The following is a 14,014-nucleotide window of genomic DNA, read 5'->3' as shown; positions in this document are numbered from 1 at the left end:
GCTGTCCAGTCACTGTGAAACCATGGGGGATCATAGTCCCGCCATTTGGTGGGCACTGAGTAATGCCTACTTTAAATGTACATCAATGCCGGCGAGTGGGGGCCCTATTATCTATAATAAGGGATGGCTTAGTATCCCCTCCTCTAGACCTCACCCATAATTAATTAAAAATTGCAGGGATGGGCATGCCACAACCCCAAATAATAGTAACCCCCCACCCCTCCCATCAAAAAGTATTCAAACCCCTTCATTTTTGCAACCTTATACTACAATTGTTTTTAAAATCTTTTTTTTTTTTCACGCCAATCTAAACTCTGTACCCCATACAGACAAAAACAGAAAACAGACTTCTGAAAACTTTGCATATTTATTGAAAAGGAAACTGAAATATCACATTGAAATAAGTATGGAGATTGCCTGTGTTAAATTCAATTCAATGAACATGATTGGAATAGGTGCACACCTCTCGATATAAGGATTCACAGCTGTAACTGCATATCAGAGCAAAAAAAAACAAGACATAAGGTCAAAGCAACTGCCTGCAGAGCTCAGAAGTAGTATTGTGTGAGGCACAGTATGGGGCAGGCTAAAAAAATTAGGCTGCATTGGAGGTTCCTGAGGTGGTCTCCATAATTCTTAATTATTGCCTGGATAGAACATTAGTAACATCAGTGCCTTAGAACCCGGAAACCCATATTTGAAGTACAACCATCACTGCAACACTCCACTGATCTAGCCTCCACCGATCTGGCCAGATGTCAGCCTCACCTCTGCACTGCAAGACACATAAAAGGATTCCCAGGTTAAGGCTGTGTGAAACAATATTCTCTGGTATAATAAAACTTAGATTGAACTGTTTGGCTTCAATTCAAAGTGTCATGTCTGGACTAAACCAGACTCCACTTATCACCTGCACAGTACCATCCCAACAATGAAGCGTGGTGGTGGTAGCAAAAAGCGTTGGGCACGTTCTTCAGCAGAAGGAGCCTAATTAGGGTTCAGAAAAAGCTACAAGGCAGCAAAATACTGAGATATGTGCAAAGAAATCTAGCCCATAGTACTCAGTACCTCAGACTGGACAGAAGGTTCACAATTCAAGAGGAAAATTACACTAATCACACAGTCAAGATAATGCAAAAGTGATATAGGGACAACTCTATCAATGTCCCTGAGAGTCTCAGCCAGAGCCTGAACTTAGAACCAATAGAACATCTCTGGGAAGATCTCTAAATAAGTGTCCACTGATGGTCCCCATACAGAGCTCGAGAGAGATGAATGGCAGAAACTAACCAAATCCATGTGTAAAAAGTTTGTCACATTATACCCAAAAAGACTTGAGGCTGTAATTGCTCCAGATTTAAGGGTCTGACTACTTATGTCAATATAATATACAGGGAGTGCAGAATTATTAGGCAAGTTGTATTTTTGAGGATTAATTTTATTATTGAACAACAACCATGTTCTCAATGAACCCAAAAAACTCATTAATATCAAAGCTGAATATTTTTGGAAGTAGTTTTTAGTTTGTTTTTAGTTATAGCTATTTTAGGGGGATATCTGTGTGTGCAGGTGACTATTACTGTGCATAATTATTAGGCAACTTAACAAAAAACAAATATATACCCATTTCAATTATTTATTTTTACCAGTGAAACCAATATAACATCTCAACATCTTCACAAATATACATTTCTGACATTCAAAAACATAACAAAAACAAATCAGTGACCATTATAGCCACCTTTCTTTGCAAGGACACTCAAAAGCCTGCCATCCATGGATTCTGTCAGTGTTTTGATCTGTTCACCATCAACATTGCGTGCAGCAGCAACCACAGCCTCCCAGACACTGTTCAGAGAGGTGTACTGTTTTCCCTCCTTGTAAATCTCACATTTGATGATGGACCACAGGTTTTCAATGGGGTTCAGATCAGGTGAACAAGGAGGCCATGTCATTAGATTTTCTTCTTTTATACCCTTTCTTGCCAGCCACGCTGTGGAGTACTTGGACGCGTGTGATGGAGCATTGTCCTGCATGAAAATCATGTTTTTCTTGAAGGATGCAGACTTCTTCCTGTACCACTGCTTGAAGAAGGTGTCTTCCAGAAACTGGCAGTAGGACTGGGAGTTGAGCTTGACTCCATCCTCAACCCGAAAAGGCCCCACAAGCTCATCTTTGATGATACCAGCCCAAACCAGTACTCCACCTCCACCTTGCTGGCGTCTGAGTCGGACTGGAGCTCTCTGCCCTTTACCAATCCATCCACCTGGCCCATCAAGACTCACTCTCATTTCATCAGTCCATAAAACCTTAGAAAAATCAGTCTTGAGATATTTCTTGGCCCAGTCTTGACGTTTCAGCTTGTGTGTCTTGTTCAGTGGTGGTCGTCTTTCAGCCTTTCTTACCTTGGCCATGTCTCTGAGTATTGCACACCTTGTGCTTTTAGGCACTCCAGTGATGTTGCAGCTCTGAAATATGGCCAAACTGGTGGCAAGTGGCATCTTGGCAGCTGCACGCTTGACTTTTCTCAGTTCATGGGCAGTTATTTTGCGCCTTGGTTTCTCCACACGCTTCTTGCGACCCTGTTGACTATTTTGAATGAAACGCTTGATTGTTCGATGATCACGCTTCAGAAGCTTTGCAATTTTAAGCGTGCTGCATCCCTCTGCAAGATATCTCACTATTTTTGACTTTTCTGAGCCTGTCAAGTCTTTCTTTTGACCCATTTTGCCAAAGGAAAGGAAGTTGCCTAATAATTATGCACACCTGATATAGGGTGTTGATGTCATTAGACCACACCCCTTCTCATTACAGAGATGCACATCACCTAATATGCTTAATTGGTAGTAGGCTTTCGAGCCTATACAGCATGGAGTAAGACAACATGCATAAAGAGGATGATGTGGTCAAAATACTCATTTGCCTAATAATTCTGCACTCCCTGTATATATTTTTTGAATTCTGTTTTACTATATTTGCAATTATGAAGAAATATATATATTTCTTTGTCAGTATGGGGAATCAAATGTAGATTGATGTGGGAAAAAAATGTAATAACGGTGGCATGAGGCTGCAATATAAAACAATGTGAAAACATTTAAGCGGTGTGAATACTTTTTATTTGTTAGGTGCGATAAATTGCAAGCTCAGATGTTTTCAATAAAGTCGTGCTGCCAAGGAATATTTTACAGTCTATGCGTGAGAGATATATAATCACACTGAATAAAAACAACTCCCCATCAAAAGGTGAAGTGATAAAAAATGTGCAAACAAGCAATAAGTGTGAGTTTATCAGTTGGCCACAACGTTACACCATCCAGGTTTCTTTAATTTAACAGGCAAATACATTTATCAGTGAACCGTGCAGTTTTGGCTTAATCCTTTGAGTGCCAGAGGGAAGTTACCAATGAAAGACATAAACAGGTGACATTTTGCTCTAATTCCTGCAATAAACCGCAGGATTGTTATTATTTATATTATTATTCACATTTATATAGCGCCAACATATTCAGCAGTGCTCTATTAATATAGAATGGGGATATTTGAGAAGTAATTGATATGCAAAAGTAATTGACAGGAGAAGACAAAAAAGCAGCTCTTCAGACAGTTTTTGCCCTTCTTTTGGATCAACAGCAAAAACGCAAATGCAAATAAAAAGGCTGTACTTGATGGATGGATGCATGTCTCTTTTCAGTTACCGTATGTAACTATGTAACATTAACAGAGACAGTAGTTGAGATAGACCCTGCTCAAACGACCGTACCATCTATAAGAAAGGAGTAAAGAAACTGAAGATGAAAAACAACATTCCATAGGGAATGAGGGACTGATGGGTACGATACCTGTTTTGAAAAGCTAAGAATGAGTTGTAGTTGTAATGGAGAGGGAAATTATTGGGCTAGGAAGATAAGGAATTATAGTGCAAGGAATATTCCTTGCTCTATAGTACCCAATAGTGCCCACCTATCAAACTCCGTAGTGATAGAGGGGTTAAGGCTCCTTTTGTCACTTACCTGAAACCAGCGCCAAAGTCCCTTAGCGGACAGAGGCAACCTAATGTGCATGCGCCATGCTCGCATTATGACTGCCCCATAGGAAAGCATTGTATCAATGCTTTCCTGTGGGGTGTTAAATGACAAAAAGCCACCTAAAAAAGTGCCTCTAGTGACTGTCTGGTAGACAGCCACTAGAGGTGGAATTAACCCACAATGTAAGTATTACAGTATATAAATAGTTTACCAAAGGTCACCTAACCACCCGGAAGTGCCTCTTGGTTATCATATAGGGAGGTAAAAAGGTAGAATGTTGAAGTAAACAGAATAAAGGAAAGAGTATCCCTTTAAAGAGGTTTTTTTTTTGTTTTTTTTCTCTCCTCTCCTCTTTTTCGCTCTTCCATTCTTTTCTCTCTCTTAATGAGAAATATAAGGGATTTCAGAGAAGATAAGGGAAGAGTAGAAATGATGAAGAAGGTCTATCCCCCTGGGCAGGGTTCTTGACCCCGGCCATGTGTCCTTGTTGAGACACTAATACCGTTAGGAGGGTTTTGTTTTAAACCTACTATCGAGAGAATGCCTCTAACCATCAAGGTTATCTTGAAGGGTGAGAGGCCAATCTGTATTTTCTGGTTCATAACCAGAATAGAAGAGTATGACTGTATAGTTAATGTTAATGTAAATGTCAATGTTGTGAAGTGTTTGTGCATGCCGATGGGAGCACCGGGAGATTTCTGTAAAGAACATGGTTAAAATGATATCAGTAAACACTCAGGGCTTAAATTTACGAGCAAAAAAACTTTGGTTTATGGTTTTTTTAAGAATCAAAATGTACCCACATTGTTGCCTCACTGTAGCTCTGCCTAGCTTGCCCACTGACAGTAACCATTGACTAACTTCTCTTTCATACTAATGTTGAAGCCGTCAAAGACAGCCTATTACCCATACACTTGTATGTTTACCTACTGTAACCGAGACGCATCCCTCTAATTTTACTTAAGAGGCTGACGTCAAGCCTGTACTAACTCACCTAAAAGCGTCACCCTCACCTATATGCCCGCTAGTTTGCTAAATAACATACTCAAGTAGGTCTACCGCTGAAAATGCTCTACACACACTATAGTCACGTTGGAAAACATGCAGCCATCCTACTTACCCTTTAAAATTACGTGCAACTGCGACACATAGTCTATAGGCAAGTACCTGAATATGTTGTACAATATCACTTCTACGCTTAACTTATAAGCACCTATTAGTTCCTGACAAGCATAGTAACGTCATAACTAGATAATAAAACGCTATAGCATCTTGTAGCAAGATTACCTAAGCACCCAAAGCGACGAACGCATGTAATGTTCAACATCTACCATTTTCTTATGTAAAAATGTGCTGGACTTAACATGTATCCTTATGTTTAACTGTTGATTATCAGCTGGAGGATTGCCTTTGGGGTACCTCTCATGCATCTGTTCAAAGCTTATGCACTACAAAAATAAAGAATTAAAAAAAAAAAAAAGAATCAAAATGTAGAGGTTGGGTTCTTACAAGAGACCCATTGGAGGTTGATAGATAATGTAAAATGGGGAGGGGCGAGGGGCTAAATTCCCAAATGTATTTCATGCCTCTCTTAATGATAGGAAGGAAAGAGGGGTGGCTATTATTGTGGCAAGTTCTGTGACATTTGAATTAATTTATCAATTTGTAGATACCGAAGCTAGATTTTTAATTATTGTTTGTAAACTAAATGAAATTAAATATACGTTGGCTAACATATATCTGCCTAATACCCTCCCAGTGACTACACTTAGAAATATATTAGAACAAGTTGAATCTATAAAAACTGGAGTGTGTATTATAGCAGGAGATTTTAACTGCGTTTTGGATCCAATTCTGGATAAGAAGTTTAGTAATAATTTAAAAGCTAATGGTTCTGTAATAAAAATGGCCAAATCCCTAAACAAGCTACTGAATGAATTAGATTTTTTTGATCTATGGAGATCTACCTACCCGGAGAGACATGATTATACTTTTTTCTAGAGTACACTACTCATACTTACGTATTGATATGGTGTGGGGCAACGCAATAGCTTTAGAAAATATAGAGAAGATTGAAATCAGGGATAATACCTGGTCAGACCATAGCATCAGGGCCGCCATCAGGGGGTGACAACCATGACGGTTGTCACGGGCCCGGCGGCCCTGGGGGGCCCGGACTGCTCTGGCAGTCCTGGGCCCCACTTTCCCTCTCTGCACACATAGATAGCGAATATCGCTATCTATGTGTGCAGCCGCGGGCCCCCGGCTCCCTGTTACCGCAGAGGGGGCCCAGCACACTTCCTGTTCTACTCTCTTCTCTCTTCTAATAACTCTCGCGAGACCCGGTTGCCATGGCAACGTTCCGCGGGTCTCGCGAGAGTTATTGGAGGAGAGAAGAGAAGAAGGAGTGTGCCGCCTGGGCCCCCTCTGCGGTAACAGGGAGCTGGGCCCCCCCCCCCCCCACCGGACCATCAGGGATGGAATCTCCCCCCCACCGGACCACCAGGGATCATGGAGTCTCCCCCCTCCCTGGACAAAGGTAAGCAGGGAGGGGGGAGAAACAATTTTTATAAAATTTAATTTTTTAAAAAAAAAATGTTTATGTGAAAATGCCCCTTCCTTCCCCTCCCCCACAGATTGCACATTTACAAACACACACTACATACACTGACACAACACACACACACTGCATACAATAACACAACACACACACTGCATACACTAATACACTAATACAATACACACACTGCATTCACTAATACAACATGCACTCTGCATACACTAACACACACACACTGCATACACTAACAACACACATACACACTGCATACACTAACACACACACTGCATACACTAATACAACACACACACTGCATACACTAACACAACACACACACTGCATACACTAACACACACACTGCATACACTAATACACTAATACAATACACACACTGCATTCACTAATACAACATGCACTCTGCATACACTAACACACACGCACTGCATACACTAACAACACACATACACACTGCATACACTAATACAACACAAACACTGCATACACTAACACAACACACACACTGCATACACTAATACACTAATACAATACACACACTGCATTCACTAATACAACATGCACTCTGCATACACTACACACTAACACACTCACTGCATCCACTATACTGACACACACTCTGTATTCGCTACTCATTAACACACTCTGCATTCACTACACTAACACACACTCTGCATCCGCTACACACTAACACACTCTCTGCATTCACTACACATTAACACTCTGCATTCACTACACTAACACACACTCTGCATCTGCTACACACTAACACACTCTCTGCATTCACTACACACTAACACACTCTCTGCATTCACTACAAATTAACACACTCTCTGCATTCACTACACATTAACACACACTCTGCATTCACTACAAATTTACACACACACGCCATTCATTACACTGACACACTCTGCATTCACTACACCCTAACACACACTCTGCATTTATTACACACTAACACACACTCTGCATTTATTACACACTAACACACACTCTGCATTCACTAAACTATGCACACACTCTGGATTCACTATACTGACACACACTCTGCATTCACTACACTAACATACACTCTGCATCAACTGTACAGACAGCATCCACTACACAAACATCCTGTATTCACAGTACACACACTACATCCACCACAAATTGAAATACTCTGCATTCACTATACACAGACACTGCGTCTAAAACACACACTACATCCACAACAGACACTGCATCCACTAAACACACATCATCTAGTACATACAAACACTACATCCACTAAACAAACACACACTACATCACTGTACACACACTACATCCACTACTCAAACACACTCTGCGTTCACTATACACACCACATTCAGTCCTGCTTCATTGTCAGCGGACTAGGTAGGGCATGGGCGGGCCCGGGAGGGGGGGGGCCCAGACCTTGTGCTTTGTCAGGGGCCCCAAAATTTCTGATGGCAGCCCTGCATAGCATTAATATCTGGACTATGAGAGATCAGTGGAACAATATCAACAAAGCTACATGGAGATTAGAAGATTATCTACTCCATAATAAATCAAATCTAGACTCTCTTAGATCCCAGATGGAATGCTATTTTGAAACTAATATGCCCAACGAAACCTCATATTCTAACAACTGGTGTTCTTTTAAAGCTACAATGAGAGGCAACTTAATAAGCTTAGAAGCACACTTAAATTGAAATAAATGTCTGGACTTATTCCCTCTTTATAATAATCTAGCTGAAAAAGTGAAAAAGAATAAGATGAATCCATCTAGAGCTAATTCAGCAGTGATTAAGGTGATTAAAGATCAAATCAATCAAATCAATATAGAAAAGAATGCAAAAAGCTTCTGGCAAAGCTAATGAAGCCCATGGAACAGTGAAACAGGGGAGTGGGCCTTGACAAGGCCAGGAAGTAGGCAGGTGGAAAGGTATGGGATGTTCAGGGTGGGGCTAAGTAGGGGAGGAGTCAGGTAGTGTAAATAGGCGGCCATCTTAAGTGAGGAGCCAGTTAATCTGAATTGCACTGACCTGTCGCTTGTGGCCGGTCGGCGGAGTTCTTTTTCTTTTTCTCCCTCTGCAGGTAATGGCGTCCCTAGAGGAGATTCTGGACGGAGTTCGGGCGGCGGTTCGTGATAGAGGGCTGGCGTGGCTGCATGATCAGATCGGGGCTGCTGCCACCCACGCGGAGGGACCGGAGAGGAGGTCGGCGCGGAGGACCAGGCCGCCACAGAGGTTGAGCCCGGGGGAGGCCCCTGCGGCCCGGCGGCGGAGGAGCCCTTCAGCGGTCGGCAGGTCGGAAGTCGGACCGAGTACAGCGGCGGAGGAGGGAATGCGGCAGGCGCCTTCGGGCGGGCCCGCCGGGCAGGCGACTGCGGGCGCAAAACGGAGGCCACGAGGTCAGAAGGCGCCCCGCGTAATGGCGGCCGGCGGGACAGCAGGAAACGGGACTGCTGCGACACCAGCGGACCATGCGGCTGCGGATGGCTTCACCCACGCGGCCAGTGGGCAACGGACTGAGCGTCCCGGTGAGTCAACCTCCAGCGGTATCACTGAGGGGCAAAGTGGGAATGCTAGTCGGGTTACTACAGCACCAGCGGTCCGCCAGGCAGTGCGGGGAGACCAGGCCAGCAAGGGATCCGAAGGGGCGGCCGGAGGGAGGGCCAGGACTGAGATCAGTGGACTAGGAGTAGAGGACAGCGGAGCGGGTCGGGCGGCTCAGAGGGTTTCTGGAGCTAGGAAGGCGATAAGCGGCTTATCCTTAGGGGCTAGGGCAGAGTCAGACGGGGCGGCCGGTGGGGGGCCAGGCGCAGTGGCTGTGGGAGAGCCTGTGGTTTCAGCACGATACCGGGGAGCAAGGGGTGGCAGTATAGAGCGGGGGGGCCCATCCGGCTGCCCTCAGGTACGGCCTAGTGACAGGGATGCGGCTGTAAAGGGCCAGGGCGGCCAGCGGCGCAGCAGCAGCGCCAGGTGCAGCAGTGACAGGAGCTGGTCGGGAGGACGGGACAGCAGGGACAGGAGCCATTCACGGCTAGGCCGCAGTGAGTCCAGGTTCAGCGTCAGGGAGAGGAGAAGGAGGTCCAGGTCAGAGGAAGGGAGGCGGAGCAGAAGGCACAGTGCATCAAGATCTTCAGAGAGGAGCTTCAGGGAGCAGCGACGGGGAGCACTCAGCAAGGGAGGTCGGAAGGAGCAGTGGAGAGGATCCAGGGCAGTCGGAGAAGAGCGTAGGGAGGAAGGGCGGGTAGGGAGCTACTCGGGCAGACTACCCAGGATGTCTTCTCCTTACAGGTCGCGGAGTAACTCACCAGCGGTTCCGAGGCGGGACCAGGCGGGCAGGAGTCGGCGTCTATTGGGAGCTCCAGTGTCAGAAATGGCGGATGGAGGGACAGCAACCCCGCGGCCTGCGGCGGCCAGGGGCATCAGCGGTGAGTCTTCCTCTACACCACACCCGGGGACATTCATACATTGTTTGAAGTCATTTATAGATTCATGGTCAGAGGATAGGGAGCCGCTTAGGTTCGATAGGGTTTGGTCAGCAGGTGAAGGCAGTGGGTCGGGGTTGGTGGGGGTATCCTCAGGAGTGACAGGTGGTACTAGGGAGGAAACGCGGCCCACTGATAAGCCTGACGGATCATCGGTGGGGGACGGGGTACTCGATGTGACGGGGGGGGACATTACGGAAGCGGCACGTCAGAATGTACATGTGTCCTTCGCGGGGCCGTTAGGTTGCCATTTGAAAGGGGAGGTGAAGGAGAAGATTGCGAAAGGGGAATTCGTGGAAATATTTTCCCTTCTTCCCCTGGAGGAATTCTTAGATTTAAAAGAGGAGGACAAGAAGGACGCCAAGAAGGAGGAGGAGGAGAAAAGGCGGAGGTATCGCAAGATACCGAAGACCTTCGGCAACTGGCTGCGAGCTTTTTGCATTTTGGCCAGTGTTATTGGGGAGAAGCGGCCGGAGTGCTGCTCTCAGTTGTTTTGTTACTTGGACGGAATCGGGGACGCATACCGCACCTATGGAGGGTTGGCATGGTGGAGGTATGATGAGCAGTTCCGTCAGCGATTGGCGGCCAACCCTTCCATGCGCTGGGACCAAATGGACCTGCCGCTTTGGATGCGGTTAATGATGGCGCAAAAGAACGCGCCCTTTCCAGGGACTGCCGGCACCGCTCCCGGGGGGGCGGTGGCGGCAGGTCAAAAGAAAGGTACCTGCTGGGCCTTCAACGAAGGACAGTGTAAGTGGGGATCCGCTTGTAGATTCCGGCATGAATGCTCAGGGTGCGGCGGGAACCACGGGGTCAACAGGTGCTTCAAGAAAGGTAAGTCGGCCGCAGGGGGAGGAGCAACGGGAGCGGCCGCTCCCACAGCTCCCGCTGGGGGTGTCACCAGTGAAGGTAGGCGCGATGTTGCCTTGGCTAAGACAATACGCTGATCAAGCCGTGGCAGAATTCCTTCGGGCGGGCTTTGCCGAGGGTTTCAAAATTCCCTTCAAAGCCACGGGGCCGGGGGCACCTTGTGAGAACCTCAGGTCGGTCAGGGAACACCCGGGGGTAGTGCGGGAGAAATTGGCCAAGGAGGTGCAAGCGGGGAGGATGGCAGGGCCATTTCCGGCCCCGCCCTTGGCGAATCTGAGGTTGTCACCATTGGGGGTGGTCCCCTAGAAGGAAGAGGGAAAGTTCCGTCTGATTCATCATTTATCGCACCCGAAAGGGTCTTCGGTGAATGATGACATCGACGCCGACCTATGCTCGGTCTCCTACACGTCATTCGACAAAGCCGTCGAGCTGGTTAGGAGAGCGGGGCGTGGGGCGCTGATGGCCAAGGTGGACGTGGAGGCGGCTTTTCGGCTGCTGCCCATACACCCGGACTGTCACCACCTGTTGGGGTGCCACTTTGAGGGTGCAATATTCGTGGACTTGTGTCTGCCTATGGGTTGTTCCATCTCTTGTGCTTACTTCGAGAGGTTTAGTACCTTCTTGGAATGGGTGGTGCGCACAGAATCGGCCGGGGGTGCTGTAGTGCACTACTTGGATGATTTTCTGTGTGTCGGCCCACGGGATTCTGAGCGGTGTGCTCAGGTACTGAGGGTTTTTCAGCGGGTGGCGCATACCTTTGGGGTGCCGTTGGCGGGGGACAAGACGGTGGGCCCCACCACGTGCCTTAGCTTCTTGGGTCTCGAAATTGATTCGGAGCTCGGGGAATGCAGGCTGCCTAGGGATAAGCTGCGGCATCTGCGACAGCTAGTGGACGTGGTCAAGGGGGCGAGGAAGGTGACCTTGCGGGGGCTCCAGTCCCTCGTGGGGAGCCTTAATTTTGCGTGCAGGGTGATCCCCATGGGGAGGATATTTTGCCGGAGGTTGGCGCAAGCAACAAGTGGGGTGCGGCGGCCGTCGCACTACATTCGGGTGTCGGCTGAGATGAAGGACGATTTGGGGGTTTGGGAACAGTTTTTGGGCAACTTTAACGGGACAGTGTTCTTTCGGGAACCGACGGTGTCGTCGGCCGCAATGAAGTTGTTTACAGACGCTTCCGGCAGTATTGGTTTTGGGGCCTACTTGGCAGGCAAGTGGTGCGCGGAGGCGTGGCCGGAACCGTGGAAGGTGAGTCCTCTGATTAAGAACTTGGCGTTCTTGGAGTTGTTTCCCATCGTTGTAGCGGTGGTACTCTGGGGTACGGAGTTAGCTGACAAAAAGGTGGTATTCTACTCCGATAACATGGCGGTAGTGCAAGCGATCAATAGCTTGACCGCCTCTTCGCCCCCGGTGGTACGCCTGCTTCGACAGTTAGTGCTTAGTTGTATGTCATTCAACATAGTGTTCAGGGCTAGGCACATACCGGGGCTCCAGAACGTGGTGGCTGACTCACTGTCTCGTTTTCAGTGGGAACGCTTCCGGGAGGCTGCGCCGGACGCGCTGGCCCAGGGTCAGGAGTGCCCGGGTGTGATGTGGCGACTCGGGACGGCCTGCTTGGAGACTGTGTGAGGAGGTCACTGGCGCCGAGCACGTGGGCGGCCTACGTAAAGGTTTGGAAACTGTGGGACGAGACGGTGGCTCGGGTGAGTAGCGCCCCCACGGAGGGGCAACGCTTGGATGCACTTTTGTGGTTGCTCTGTCGATTGTTCGCGGCTCAGGCGTCGCCTGCCATGGTGGATAGGCATCTCTCTGCCTTGGCTTTCCTGTTTAAGTTCAATGGCTGGGTTGATGATACCAAACACTTCCTGGTCCGTCAGGCAGTGAAGGGATTCAAGAGGGGGAAGAAAACGGTAGACTCGCGTAGACCAGTGTCCTTTGAATTGTTGCGGGAGCTGGTGGGCGTTCTTCCGGGTATTTGCAGCTCCACATTCGAGGTGTCGTTGTTCACGGTGGCATTTGTGTGGGCCTTTTTCGGGGCTTTTCGGATCGGGGAGTTGGTAAGCGCAAACAAGAGGGGCCTTGGGGGTCTTCAGCTCACAGATGTGGAGGTTCGCGAGGACAGGGTGCAAATTCAGTTACGCCGTTCGAAGACGGACATTTTTGGTAAAGGTTGCACAGTGGTGCTGTTCGGGTTGCCTGGGTCAGGGGTGTGCCCAGTTGAAAAGGGGTCGGAGTACCGGGCATTGCGCCCGGGGGGTGATGGTTGCTTCTTGGTGCACCAGGACGGCTCGGCCCTGTCGCGCTTCCAGTTCGCGAGGGTGTTTAAGATGGGGGTAAGTAAGCTGGGCCTAGAGCCGGGGCAATTTGGGACTCACTCCTTTAGAATTGGGGTGGCAACTGAGGCCGCACGGCTGGGACTGGGGGACGAGAGGATTAAACGCATAGGGAGGTGGGAATCCTTGCGTTTTAGATCATACGTTAGACCAGATAGGCTGGTGTGAGCAGGGCAGTGTGATGCTGTGATGGAAGTGGAATCCATCTGTTTGGTATTAACGTGTTTTTCTTTGCAGGATGGAGAGTGTGGATCTGGGGCCACTCGTATGTCTATTGGGCTCAGAAGAGGGCTGCTGTTCGGAGAAGTGGAGCACAGCTGGGTTTTACTCAAGGAGAAGTGTCGATTTCTTGGTTTGGCTTTAGGGGGTTTAGTTGGCAAAGCCTCAGTAGTTCGTTGTTTAGCAGGTTGGCCGGAGGGTCTGCCCCAGACATAGTTTTATTACACGGGGGTGGGAATGATTTGGGTCTGATTCCGCAAAAGGAGTTGGTCAGACGGATGAAGAGAGACGTGGATCGGCTGTTGGACCTGGTCCCTGGCGTGGTGGTGGTGTGGTCGGAAATGGTCCCCCGTTTCACATGGCGGCACGCCAGGGATCCAGCTGCAGTGGCTCGATGCAGGGGCAAGGTTAACAGGGCAATGGCGAGTTTTGTGCGGCGAGTGGGGGGTATTGTAGTTCGGCATAGGGAACTGGAGGACATGCTGCCGGGCTATTTTAGGAGAGACGGGGT

Source organism: Pelobates fuscus, chromosome 4 (genome assembly GCF_036172605.1).
Source record: "Pelobates fuscus isolate aPelFus1 chromosome 4, aPelFus1.pri, whole genome shotgun sequence".
NCBI lineage: Eukaryota > Metazoa > Chordata > Amphibia > Anura > Pelobatidae > Pelobates > Pelobates fuscus.
Note: the sequence above shows the minus strand (reverse complement) of the source record.